This window comes from Pristiophorus japonicus, chromosome 12, assembly GCF_044704955.1.
Source record: "Pristiophorus japonicus isolate sPriJap1 chromosome 12, sPriJap1.hap1, whole genome shotgun sequence".
NCBI lineage: Eukaryota > Metazoa > Chordata > Chondrichthyes > Pristiophoridae > Pristiophorus > Pristiophorus japonicus.
Genome location: NC_091988.1, coordinates 39,984,054 through 39,998,632, shown reverse-complemented (window position 1 = coordinate 39,998,632; position 14,579 = coordinate 39,984,054). Strand labels below are relative to the sequence as shown.

General features: G+C 46.0%; 1 long non-coding RNA gene across 2 annotated transcripts in view; it reads left to right on the top strand.

Moving 5' to 3' along the window:
- The window catches only part of LOC139276722 (uncharacterized), a 30,411-nt gene extending 18,250 nt beyond the window's left edge, over positions 1-12,161 (top strand). For both annotated transcript variants that reach the window (XR_011595981.1, XR_011595982.1), the window contains exons 3-4: positions 4,168-4,205; positions 12,114-12,161. This is a non-coding gene — a long non-coding RNA (uncharacterized lncRNA). The remainder of the gene's footprint in view (positions 1-4,167; positions 4,206-12,113) is intronic.
- The last annotated feature ends 2,418 nt before the right edge of the window (positions 12,162-14,579 follow it).

Here is a 14,579-nt window from a genome sequence, read left to right as displayed (position 1 = left end):
TTGAGCACAAAATCTAGGCTGACAGTCCAGTGCAGTGCTGAGGGTGCACTGTCGGAGGTGCTGTCTTTTGGATGCGATGTTAAACCGAGGCCCCGTTTGCTCTCTCAAGTGGACGTAAAAGATCCCATGGCACTATTTCGAAGAAGAGCAGGGGAGTTATCCCCAGTGTCCTGGCCAATATTTATCCCTTAATCAACATAATAAATAAACAGATTATCTGGTCATTGCTGTTTGTGGGAGTTTGTTTGTGAGCAAATTGGCTGTTGCGTTTCCTACATTACAACAGTGACTACACTCCAAAAAGTACCTAATTGGCTGTAAAGCGCTTTGAGATGTCCAGTGGTCGTGAAAGGTGGTATATAAATCCAAGTCTTTCTTTCTCTCACATGCATCTTCCACCTCATTTCCACCATACGAATTCGATTTCCATCGGCCTCCTGCCCTGCCCAACTCCCGCTGAAACCAGATACTTCAGTAATGACATCTCACTGATTTCTACCTGTAAACTTTGAGTAATTTACAGCTCAATTTGCATAATATTTGTACATACTAAATACCTTATATTACTGCTGATACCCACAAAACATTTTTTATCCTTTTGTATAATAAGTGATAAGAATGCAAATATAAAGAATCTCTTACTTTTAGAGATCTAGGACAGGTTTTCAAGCATGTCTTACCTGTCAGGTAACCAGTACTACAAAATATTAGTTATGTAATACAAAAAGCTATTCAGACTATGAGCATTGGGCGTTCTTCCAGTTTCGGGTGTAAAGGCACCATAACAAAAGGCAGAACTCTAAGAGGCCGAAATTTCCTGCCATCCCGTTTGGGGTGGATAATTTGAATTAACTGAAGATTTAGTGCCCGTAGAGATAGTCGGAGAATGGAGCGATATTCGGGACTTTGTTTTTTTGGGAAGCTTCCCGGCACGCACAGGCGCTGTTAAAGGTGGGAGCGAGGCAGGTCAGAGTCGGGAGCAGGGCGGAGTAGAGTCTGGGGCGGGTCGGAGTCGGGAGCGGGGCGGAGCAGAGTCGGGAGCCGGACGGGACAGCCGGGAGCCGGGCGGGACAGTCGGCAGCCGGGCAGGTCAGAGTCGGGAGCGAGCAGAAGGCAGGCAATGCGAATGTAACGTAGCCAAGTTTGCTGACGATACAAAGATGGGAGGAAAAGCAATGTGTGAGGAGAACACACAACAATCTGCAAAAGGACAGAGACAGGCTAAGTGAGTGGGCAAAAATTTGGCAGCTGGAGTATAATGTTGGAAAGTGTGAGGTCATGCACTTTGGCAGAAAAAATCAAAGGGCAAGTTATTATTTAAATGGAGAAAGATTGCAAAGTGCTGCAGTACAGAGGGACCTGGGGGTACTTGTGCATGAAACACACAAAAGCATAGTATGCAGGTACAGCAAGTGATCAGGAAGGCCAATGGAATCTTGGCCTTATTGCAAAGGGGATGGAGTATAAAAGCAGGAAAGTCTTGCTACAGTTATACAGTGTATTGGTGAGGTCACATCTGGAATACTGCGTGCAGTTTTGGTTTCCATATTTATGAAAGGATATTCTTGCTTTGGAGGCAGTTCAGAGAAGGTTCACTAGGTTGATTCCGGAGATGAGGGGGGGTTGACTTATGAGGAAAGGTTGAGTAGGTTCGGCCTCTATTCATTGGAATTCAGGTGATCTTATCGAAATGTATAAGATTATGAGGGGGCTTGACAGGGTGGATGCAGAGAGGATGTTTCCACTGATAGGGGAGACTAGAACTAGAGGGCATGATCTTAGAATAAGGGACCGCCCATTTGGGGCCGCTCTGAGGAGAAATTTCTTCTCTCCGGGTTGTGAATCTGTGGAATTCACTGTCTCAGAGAGCTGTGGAAGCTGGGACATTTGAAGAAATTTAAGACAGAAATAGACAGTTTCTTAAACGATAAGGGGATAGGGGGTTATGGGGAGCGGGCGGGGAAGTGGACCTGAGTCCATGATCAGATCAGCCATGATCGTATTGAATTGCGGAGCAGACTCAAGGGGCCGTATAGAAACATAGAAAATAGGTGCAGGAGTAGGCCATTCGGCCCTTCGAGCCTGCACCGCCATTCAACAAGATCATGGCTGATCACCCACCCCAGCACCTCCCCACCCCCCCCCCCCCCCCCACTAGCCTACTCCTGCTCCTATTTCTTATGTTCTTATGATGCCATTTAGCGCCACACTGAGCAGGTCCGTACAGCGCTGATGTGTTGCAATATCCAGCCCCTTCACTTAAGGGGAGGGACGCTGCGAGGCCTAGTGAGGCCTCCATGGTGCCCACTGGGCCACCAGGGAGGGGTTCGGCCGGGCCAGGCTGCCTGTTGGCGGCCCAGCTGAACCCAGGGCCGCCACGGTCAAGCCAAATCAGGAGTCGGCCAACAATTAAACAAAATGGCAGCCATGGCGGTACATCCGCTCATTTAAGGGCGGCCGCAACAGCAGCTTGGCACCCCGAGCTGACCAGCACCGACCACGCTCCACGGGGCAATTCTTCCCGATGGGCACAAAAGGGATCAGCGTTTAGCGGTAAGGGGTCGGGGGGCAGGAAAGATGGGGTGTGGTGGAAACCTGTTTCTGCCGTCCCCTGCCCAAGGACAATTGTGGACGGGTCACTCCATCTGCCTGCCCCCGGGCGGAAAGTCTTTATCACCCCATTACCGCCTCTAACGGGCCTTAAAAAAATGTGTTAAAATCGAAGTATGAGGTACCATCTGGGTATAAATTTATCATCATTGCACCCGTTTTATGGGCCTAAAATAGGAGCAACAATAACCACTTTAGTAAGGACCTGCACGGGAGTTCAGGTCACTACATTTGTTGGGGCCTTTTTTTAAGGTTTCCCTGGTGGCTGCCTAAAATGAGCGCTTATTTCAGACCCAGGCTCCTAAATTCATTTGCTCTCATCGGAGCTTACGCATCACATGCTCAAACTGGTATTTACGGGTTTTGAGCAGCTTAACCAGAGTTCCTTAAAGTTTCTGCTGGAGGGTGCTCAAAAAAAGGCCCAAATACTTTAAATTTTTTAGTATTTTGTGATGTCAGAAGGATGGCTCCATGAAACAAGTGCAGGTCACTGCAGGCCTGCCCTTGGCCCCTCCCAATCGCCTCCCCCGCCAGACTTACCTCTGGTGTTGGTGTGGGCTGGAATCCATAAAGCCATGACAGGTGAGCTGCGTCAGGGCTCAGCATTGGAGCCCGCAGCCCACCTGATTTATTCTGATGAGGCCCAATGTCAATTTACTTTGGTCCTTTGGGACTTTCCATTCCAACACGCTGTCGCTGTGGGCTGCCGAAATTGAACCCAATTTAGAGCGCGAAGGAATTTAGGCCCAGAGTCATTTACTTTTACAAATGTTTTCACATCACAGAATGGCATTTTTAGATTTTCCTTGGCATTCTTTTTCATTATTTTCTGAAGCTATGCCACTTATTTTAAGTAGTCTATGGCCATGTTTAGGATGTTTTTCAACAAGTAATTCTAATTAAGGCATTAATAAGGTTTACAATGGTTTTCAACCTTGCACTGATAGTTAACTTTTAATCTTTGCAAGAGCGTTACCATCTTCAGCTCCCGTATTCTTGTTACATTGCAGACAATTTCTCTATACCTGTAGGTATGTTTGACTAACATCATGATTGATTACCTAATTTTTCAGGTAACTGTTGATGAGTTCATTTTACAAAGCGATCCTTTGTGTTCAACATGCAACTCATAAAAAGTATTAGCTAGTCCCTAACTACAGTGTATTAGTTACCATTTTGCCTAAAAGGTGTTATGTCAACAAATGCTGGCCAACATGCAGTGACACTGCAGATGCACATTTTATGTGATTATGCCTTAAAATGGCAATCAGGAAGTTTAAGAACATGGGCAACTTAAGTGATTCCCAGATCAATAGAAAGAGCAAGAAGGAACAAACCAGCCTTGGTACCAATGTTCAATTTGTTACATTTGAGATTTTTTCCAACTGATATATCAGTAGGAAAGTATAAATATACAGGGAAGCCCAATTGTTTTTGATTTACTGTTTAAAAAAAGGTAAAACATTTTGAGCTAACTATGGATGTTGCTATTATAATAATTCCACACAACAATGTACCAACATTTTTTCCTCACAAATATTTTCTTATTTTCCTTAGCTAACACCAGGGCCAACATAATGGGACCGAAATTCAGGGTGCGTATAAAACCTGTTACCGCCGTTTTGCGGCAGCCATCCGGTGGAATCGAATCGCCGCCACGTTGCAGTCCAATGGCCGCCCTGACCCAAATTCAGGTCACGGACTTTTTGGCCTGTCCCCATTTCCGTCCCACTGCTGCTGATCGCCGCAAACGCATCATCATAACACGCACCACTGCTCTCCCGCACCTCCAGAATACTGCAACCAAAATTTAGTGTAAAAAATCGTTGCCCCGCCGTGCAGTGCCAGCCGACGGCTTTCTTTTTCGGTGCACTTCCCGATCGACTGGCAAAATATTGCCCACGAGTTCGACTGGGCCACCAACAGGCAGCCTGGCACCCCCTCTTGGGTGCCAGGCTGTTGGCCCGGCCAAAACCCACCCTGGTGGCCCAGTGGCCAAAGATGAAAAATACCCGATTCTCTCCCCTTTAACGGAGAGGAGTGAGCATGGTGACGCACACCCGCTGTGATGTCACCACCACTCGGGCGCTGAGTGACAGCGGCGGAGACTTGGTCCCGCCCCAACTTCCGCCCCTCAACCTGACTTACCGCTGCACTTCCGCCTCCACTATGACCGACTTCTGGACCAACGGTAGAAAAAGTACAAAGTCCCGAAAATCGATGGAAAGGCTGCCTTAATGCTCCTGGCGGAAAAACATTTTTTTTAAAAAAGGTAGGTGTGTCAGCTTTCTGGCGGTGCTGACTTTCGGCCCCAATATTTTTAATGTTATTATAACAACATCGTGGCCAGTTGTCTACGGCCATCAAGTCTTTGTGACAGCTTAAATATCAACCATTCTGCATCCTCTTCACATCTGTTCTAGGCAGGAAATGGACCAGTGGCATCTAAAGAAAGAAAAGGCTTGTATTTATATAGCGCCTTTCATGACCACCGTATGTCTCAAAGCACTTTAGAGCCAATGAAGTACTTTTGGAGTGTAGTCACTGTTGTAATGAGGCATGGGAGTTAAAATCAGCTTGACATCCGACTGGTGGGAAATCAAGTTGCTGGAATGGTTGCCTACCCGAAACCCACTCCGAGTTAAAATCCGCCCCCTTGTGTGGTTTCACTTCTATCTATTCAAGCACAACAACGCATTTCCAGTAATGGTTTCTCTTCTTGCCCCTGCATTGTTACATCTGGAGACCTGCAATATTCTATCCTTGACCCCCTTCCTCTTCCTTATTTACCCAGTGCCCCCAATTACATCATCTGCAGGCATGGGGTCAGCTTCCACAAGTATGCTGATAACACCCGGCTCTACTTGGCCACCACTTCTCTCGACTCCCAGATCACCCCTAATCTTCTTCCAGTGAGCCAAGGCTAATGGTGTAAAGTCCGTGACATGAGGATTCTTTTGGATTTACCTCCTCACCTCGAAAACAAATCATTTTGCTATAATGCAGGATTTGATCATGGGTTTGGGAGTCTGTGGCCTTCCAAACTTCTGTTGTTCAGTTGCTACCTGTGATCTGTTTTTAAAGGCAGTCTTTCAGTCTGGTATTAGTGAGCTGTGTCCAAACCTGAAGTTCTAAGGTGTCCCGGTCCCTGCAATTCCTGCCATATTCAGAATAGTCTCCTTGCTGAGTTTGAAATTGCAGGTCTGCTGCTATTCTGGGAACTGTATATAATTACTATGTACAACTCTATTCTTCCTCCTTAGGTCCATTTCTTCAGCAACAGGGAGCTAACCCAAGATGCCAGCTGCTTTTGCTATTGCTGCTTGGTAACTGAGTTAATTAGTTCAGAATGCTATAGTGCCATGGTATTATTAAAACCAGTAGGAGGCATGTCCTAATCATGTTGCACATTACCACTAAAACTGGAAGCAAGAATAATGCAGTATAATTAAGTCTATAAGCCTGCTTTTTGCAGCCAGTTTGGGTAAGCTTTAATACCACAAGTATTAAAAACAGGGGAATTCAATTTGTTTTCATTACTACCTGTAGCGATATTAGAAGAAAACGTTGATACACTAATACTTCTCATACACCTGTGAGGAAATCGCGCATCCATTTTATTCTGTTGTTATGTCCAGATTTGAATTTCATGATCCTCTATTATTTGAACTCCAATACTATATCCCTCTAATCCATTAACTAAAGGGTTCTCCAGAGCTTTGGCCTCTCTTCCACTTCTTCCGTGTCATTAATTACCTCCTCATTCATGATTCACTTGCATTCAACCTTTTTTGTTGATTCTACTCTACATTCATTAGTGTCAGCTGTGGTTCAGTGGGTAACACACTCGCCTCTGAGTCACAATGGTTGTGGGTGATGTGTATCTGTAAAGCATGCACTCCCATGTTCCGCCACCAGGGAGCGCATCCCTTGAAGTCCCAAGGGATCGCAGCACCCTTGGGAGCACTGTATATAAGCTGGTCCCTAAGGCCTGTTCCTCAATCTGGAGTGTCTTCATAAAGACTCAGGTCACTTACTTTAACCTCCCTGTGTGCAGCCTCATCTGTGTTAGGAACACAATAACTGACGACGAGTATACAAATCCAACACAAAGATGCAGCAAACTGTGGGCATCCTGGAGAGATCCTCGGGGGGTGAGGACTGGGAAGCCTATGTCAAATGGCTAGACCAGTACTTTATAGCCAACCAGCTGGACGGAAAAGGAAGCGCTGCAAAAAGGAGAGCGGTCCTCCTCACGGTCTGCGGGGCACCGAACTACAGCTTCAAGAAGAATCTTCTGGCTCCAGTGAAACCCACAGATAAGTCATATGAGGAGCTGTGTACAATGGTTCGGGGGTATCTTAACCCGAGGGAGAGCGTGCTGATGGTGAGTTATCGGTTCTACACGTGCCAGCGATCTGAAGGTCAGGAAGTGGTGAGCTATGTCACCGAGTTAAGGTGACTTGCAGGACAATGTGAGTTTGATGGCTACCTGGAGCAGATGCTCAGATACTTTTTTGTACTGGGCATTGACCACGCGACCATCCTATGAAAACTTTTGACTGCAGAGACACCGACCCTCAGTAAGGCCATTGCGATAGTACAGACGTTTATGTCCACCAGTGATAACACCAAACAAATCTCTCAGCACACAAGTGCTAGCAATGTTCCTAAATCAACTGGAACTGTGTTTGCGAGCAGAAATGTACAGGGCAGAAACCACAAGTCTGCAACTGCCAGCAGGCCTCAGGTGACCCAGATGACTCAGAGTCCCCAACAAAGGATGAATGCAAGGCAATTCACACGTTGTTGGCGTTGTGGAGGCTTCTATTCAAGCTATTCATGCCGCTTCAAAGGGTATGTTTGCAAGAGCCGTGGAACAATGGGGCACCTCCAACGAGCTTGCAGACGAGCTGCAAGCTCTGAAAAACCTGCTAACCACCACGTGGCAGAGGAAGATTGGTTCATGGTAGATCAAAGCAATTTCGAGCCTCAGAGAGGAGGCAGATGCTGAAGTACATGGGGTGCACACATTTTCGACGAAATGTCCACCTATAATGCTGAATGTAAAATTGAATGACTTACCCATAGCCATGGAACTGGACACTGGCGCGAGCCAATCCATCATGAGTAAAAAGATGTTTGAGAGATTGTGGTGCAACAAGGCACTCAGACCAGCCCTGAGCCCCATCCACACGAAACTGAGAACGTACACCAAAGAGCTCATCACTGTCCTGGGCAGCGCAATGGTCAAGGTCACCTACAAAGGCACGGTGCATGAACTGCCACTCTGGATTGTCCCGGACGATGGCCCCACACTGCTTGGAAGGAGCTGGCTGGGCAAATTCCGCTGGAACTGGGATGATATCAGAGCGCTATCACATGTCGATGATGCCTCATGTACCCAGGTTCTTAACAAATTTCCTTCCCTTTTTGAGCCAGGCATTGGAAACTTTTCTGGGGCGAAGGTGCAGGTCCACTTGGTCCCAGAGGCACGACCCATTCACCACAAGGAGCGAGCAGTACCTCACATAATGAGGGAGAGAGTGGAAATCGAGCTGGACAGGCTGCAATGCGAGGGCATCATCTCCCCAGTGGAATTCAGCGAGTGGGCCAGCCCGATTGTTCCAGTACTCAAAAGTCATGGCACGGTCAGGATTTGCGGCGATTATAAAGTAACTATTAATCGCTTCTCACTACAGGACCAACACCCACTACCTAAGGCAGATGACCTATTTGCGATGCTGGCAGGAAGCAAGGCGTTCACCAAGCTCGACCTGACTTCAGCCTACATGATGCAGAAGCTGGAGGAGTCTTCGAAGGGCCTCACCTGCATCAACATGCACAAGGGACTGTTCATCTACAACAGATGCACATTTGGAATTCGGTCGGCTGCAGCGATCTTCCAGAGAAACATGGAGAGCCTACTCAAGTCGATACCACGCACGGTGGTTTTTCAGGACGACATATTGGTCACGGGTCGGGACACCAGAGCACCTACAAAACCTGGAGGAGGTCCTCCAGCGACTGGATCGTGTAAGGCTGCGGCTGAAGAGGTTGAAATGCGTCTTCATGGCAACAGAAGTGGAGTTTTTGGGGAGAAAGATCGCGGCGGGCGGCATTCGGCCCACAGACGCCAAGACAGAGGCTATCAGGAACGTGCCCAGGCCACAGAACATCACGGAGCTGCGGTCATTCCTGGGACTCCTCAACTATTTTGGTAACTTCCTACCGGGGTTAAGCACCCTCTTAGAGCCCCTACATGTGTTATTGAGTAAAGGTGAGAACTGGGTATGGGGAAAAAAATCAAGTAATTGCTTTTGAAAAAGCCAGAAACATTTTAAGCTCCAACAAGCTGCTTGTATTGTATAACCCGTGTAAAAGACTTGTGCTAGCATGTGACACATCGTCGTACGGAGTCGGGTGTGTATTACAACTAGCTAACGTTGTGGGAAAGTTGCAACCTGTCGCCTATGCCTCCAGGAGCTTGTCTAAGGCTGAGAGGGCCTACAGCATGATTGAGAAAGAGGCATTAGCGTGTGTGTTCGGGGTAAAGAAAATGCATCAGTACCTGTTTGGCCTCAAATTTGAGCTGGAAACTGATCACAAGCCCCTCATGTCCCTGTTCGCTGAAAACAAGGGGATAAATACTAATGCCTCAGCCTGCATACAAAGGTGGGCACTCGTGCTATCAGCGTATAACTATACCATCCGCCACAGGCCAGGCACCGAGAACTGTGCAGATGCTCTCAGTCGGCTACCATTGCCCACCATGGGGGTGGAAATAGCGTAGCCTGCAATACTTGTTGATGGTGGTGCAGCCCGCAGACTTGTTGATGGTCATGGAAGTGTTTGAAAATGATCAATCACCTGTCACGGCCCGCCAGATTAGGACTTGGACTAGCCAAGATCCCCTGCTGTCCCGAGGAAAAAACTGTGTGCTGCATGGGAGCTGGGCCAGCATCCCCGTTGAAATGCAAGCACTAATCAAGCCATTCCAGCGGCGAAAGGATGAGATGTCCATTCAGGCAGACTGCCTGTTGTGGGGTAACTGTGTAGTGCTACCCAAAAAGGGCAGGGAGACATTCATCTCGGATCTCCACAGCACACACCCGGGTATAGTAATGATGAAAGCGATAGCCAGATCCCACCTGTAGTGGCCCGGTATCAACTCTGACTTAGAGTCCTGTGTACGGCAATGCAGCATGTGTGCTCAGTTGAGCAACGTGCCCAGAGAGGCACCACTAAGTTTGTGGTCCTGGCCCTGCAGACCATGGTCAAGGATTCATGTCGACTATGCGGGCCCGTTTCTCGGTAAAATGTTCCTGGTGGCGGTGGATGCTTTTTCAAAATGGATTGAATGTGAAATAATGTCGGGAAGCACCGCCACCATTGAAAGCCTGCGGGCTATGTTTGCCACCCACGGCCTGCCTGACATACTGGTCAATGACAACGGGCCATGTTTCACCAGTGCTGAATTAAAAGAATCAAACATGTCACCTCGGCCCCATTTAAACCAGCCTCCAATGGGCAGGCAGAGCGGGTAGTACAAACAATCAAACAGAGCCTTAAATGAGTCACCGAAGGCTCACTCCAAACCCGCTGTCCCGAGTACTGCTCAGCTACTGCACAAGGCCACTCGCTCACAGGGGTGCCCCCGGCTGAACTACTCATGAAAAGGACACTTAAAACCAGACTCTCGCTGGTTCACCCCAACCTGCATGATCAGGTAGAGAGCAGGCGGCAGCAACAAAATGTAAACGATGGTCGCGCCACTGTGCCACGGGAAATTGATCTGAATGACCCTGTGTATGTGCTACACTATGGACATGGTCCCAAGTGGATCGTGGGCATGGTAATAGCTAAAGAAGGGAGTAGGGTGTTTGTAGTCAAACTGGACAATGGACAAATTTGCAGAAAGCACCTGGACCAAACGAGGCTGCGGTTCACAGACTGCCCTGAACAACCCACAGCAGACACCACCTTTTTCGAGCCCACAACACACACCCAAAGGATCAACGACACCACCCCGGACCAGGAAATTGAACCCATCACGCCCAACAGTCCAGCAAGGCCAGGCTCATCTAGCAGCCCTGCAGGGCCAAAAACATGCCAGCCCAGCGAGGGCACAGCTAACACACCAGAACAGACATTTGTACCGAGGCGGTCTATCAGGGAAAGAAAGGCTCCCGACCGCCTCACCTTGTAAATAGTTTTCACTTTGACTTTGGCGGGGGGAAGTGATGTTGTGCATCTGTAAAGCATGCACGGACATGTTCTGCCACCAGGGAGCGCACCCCCCGAAGTCCCAAGGGATCCCAGCATCCTTTGGGAGCATTGTGTATAAGCCAGCCCCTAAGGCCTGTTCCTCACTCTGGAGTGTCTTAATAAAGACTGAGGTCACTGTTACTTTAACCTCCCTGTGTGCAGTCTCATCTGTGTTAGAAACACAATAGGTTCAAGTCCCACTCCAGAGACTTGAGCACATAAATCTAGGCTGACACTACTTCAGTGCTGTGCTGAGGAAGTGCTGCACTGTCGGAGTTGCCATCTTTCGGATGAGACGTTAAAGCATAGCACTATTTCGAAGAAGAGCAGGGGAGTTATCCCTGGTGTCTTGGTCAATCAATAAACATTACAAAACCCTCAATAAACATTACAAAAACAGATTATCTGCTCATTATCATATTGCGTTTTGTGAGAGCTTGCTGTGCGCACATTGGCTGCCACGCTTGCTACATCACAACAGTGACTACATTTCTAAAGCACTTTGAGAAGTCCGGTTGTCATGAAAGGCGCTATATAAAGGCAAGTCATTTTCCTTTTTCTTCAAATTGACTGTGCCCTCAGTGCTCATAATGTCACACAGTACAATAGCTGAATCAATACATCTGGATTAACTTCTAAGTCCTTTAATGGGATAATGAAAATCATAGTTTGCCAATTCTTGAAAGACAATTTTTCCATGTCTCTTGCAAGTTTCACCAGCAGCTACCATCTCTGGCCTAGTCGTTCTCCATTTATCACCATTCACGATGTCACTATTTCCTCTGACCTCAAACAGCACTCTCACATCTCCTCCATAGCTAGAGCTGCCTCCAAGAAGCTTGATTTCAAATTCAGCATTTTTTTGCTTTCGTAACGAAATGGGCTGTTAATTTTGTCATGTTTGTTTATTTTGAGTAATAGAAATGCTAATTAGTTCAATTTTCTGCTGGCTGAATTTGTTCTATGTGGGTTCTAATCAGTGCTTTCGACAATAATGTTCATTTTACAACAGCCACTTAACTAGTCAAGTAACAGCTGTGGACACTAATCAAGTTCTGGAGAGAGGTAAGCTGTTGGGAATTCAGCAGGCCAATGAAAATACTGATTCCAATCCTGCTTTAGTGACATGTCATCTCTGGTTATTGAAAGACCAATTTATAGATCTGTGGTATTGGAAGAATGAGAATGATGAAGGGTCTCCACACAAAATATTAACATGTCTGTTTCCTTCACAGGTGCTACCTGAACTGCTGAGTGTTTCCGGCTTCTTTGGTTATTATTAGAGCCAGCGTATTTGTTTAAACTTGTGCAATCAACTAAGAGTTTTGAAATCAGAAGCAAAGAGTAAACTACAATTCAAGTTTGTATGCTTGTATGGTTTGTATTAACCATGATATTTGAATTTGTTTCTTGGTTAGTTCTGGTCTTAGAAACATAGAAACATAGAAAATAGGTGCAGGAGTAGGCCATTCAGCCCTTCGAGCCTGCACCGCCATTCAATAAGATCATGGCTGAACATGATTCACCTCAGTACCCCTTTCCTGCTTTCTCTCCATACCCCTTGATCCCTTTAGCCGTAAGGGCCATGGAGTATGGAGTGTACTACTCAAATTCATCAGCCCTCAAATATTTGTCACCATCCTCCGCCAGCTTCACGATGACAGACAAGCCGTGATCCTGACCAACCGATCCACCACAGACCCAATACACGTGTGCACCGGGGTCAAGCAAGGCTGTGTCATTGCACCAACGCGCTTCTCCATTTTCATTGCTACAATGCTCCATCTCGCCCTCAATGAGCTCCCTGCTGGAGTGAATATAATCTACAGAACAAATGGGAAAATGTTCAAACTCAGTCGCTTGCATGTCTTTGTATTGACTCAAACAGAGTCTAAAATTTTCATGTGAGTGTAACATAGAGCTGAGGAGCATTCAGAGATTTTAAGCAGTTTAATACTCATCTGTTTAAAATGCCCCTGAACCAAATGCTGCTCAGTTGATTTAAGTGCTGGTGAGCACTGCCTGAAAGCCCAATGGTTGCAGTTTTTCTTGAAGATAAACAGGTACTCCGACCTAATATAGTAATGTCTTGCCTTAGTGTCTATTACAGCCAGATCAAAACCGTAACTAACTGGTATATCAAAATGCCTGATCCTTGTACCTATAAAATCCTTTAAAATAGCATCTGGCCTTGGACAAAAGCATTTCCCTTGAATATTGAACAGCAAATTCTATAATGCATATACAGTAGCATGTCAGTGGCCACCTGTGGTATCTGAAAAGTGCTGTCTTTTCTAGGACTATTCTGTTTCGATATCTTGTTATTTTGTTGACCAGTCGTACCTGCTAATTGTTTTTACCATTTGGATGTGTTCAATGACCATTTAAGTGAGTCAAAGGAAGGTTAGGGTGATCTCATTGAAACACACAAAATTCTTAAGGGGCTTGACAGGGTAGATGCAGGGAGGATGTTTCCCCTGGCTGGGGAGTCTAGAACTGGGAGTCACACTCAGAATAAGGGTCATTTAGGACTGAGATTTGGAAAAATGTCTTTACTCAAAGGGTTGTGAATCTTGGACTTCTCCATCCCAGAGAGCTGTGGATGCACAGTCATTGTGTTTATTCAAGACAGATCGATAGATTTTTGGATACTAAGGGAATCAAGGGATATGGGGATAGTGCAGGAAGGTGGAGTTGAGATAGAAGATCAGCCATGATCTTATTGAATGGCGGAGCAGGTTCAAATGGCCTACTCCTCCTATTTCATATGTTCTTATATTAACATTGCAGTGACAATGTAGTTAAGTGGCGAGAACAGTCTATGCTCTATGAGCACCAGTTAAAATTTTACACGTTAACAAAAGTGATGACAATTTACATGTGAATATTGTATTGATTGGAGAAAGAGATTTCAGATGAATTTCTGATACTGAGGGGACTGGGTAAAATCTTCAGTTTTGAACACCATTTCTTTTCGGTTATTTGTATGTTTGCAAGACTACCTTCATATGAACTTGTAATGGTAACCTAGTTTTAACACATGTTGCAGTAGGTTTAATTTCATTCCTGATCCTAAGGGTAACATTCTGTTTAAACAAAAACAGAAGTTCTTTACAATATGTGTAATTGTAGCCCCTTTAGCTAAGTGCTACTGTAATCATTATACTTTATTAGTTTGAAGTGGATACAACCAAGGATTAAATACATCATTAAGCCAGTCAGTCAGTTGTGAAAAATTAATAAATAATAGCATGAATTGATTAATAACACAAAAAATATAAACCAAAACCTGGTCAAATTATGTAATTTCTGAACTTCATTAAAATGTTAAATAATTTTTGAGCCAATACTGGAATTACTTGAAGGCTCCATCACTATGTGCACATGTGATGTGCCTTTATCGTAAGTCCATGTGAATTATTTACATTCTAATATGTTTGTGTGTTCTGTTGGAATAAATCCTCCTGGGTAACATAAGCAGGGTACAGCTAAACTGCATGTGAAGCTCAGGTGTTAATGAATTTTTCTTTTTGTCTGCCAAGATCTTTAGATGCAGAATGCAGTCAGTGTCATATACTGACTGTTGTGTAGTAACCTAAGTCAATGGGCAAGATGTGCCAAAGTGGCAGCCACGGGTCGGTGCAGAATGGCCGTCATTTTAAAAATTGCTCTTCCTCAGGTTTGGAGCAGCATACGGGACC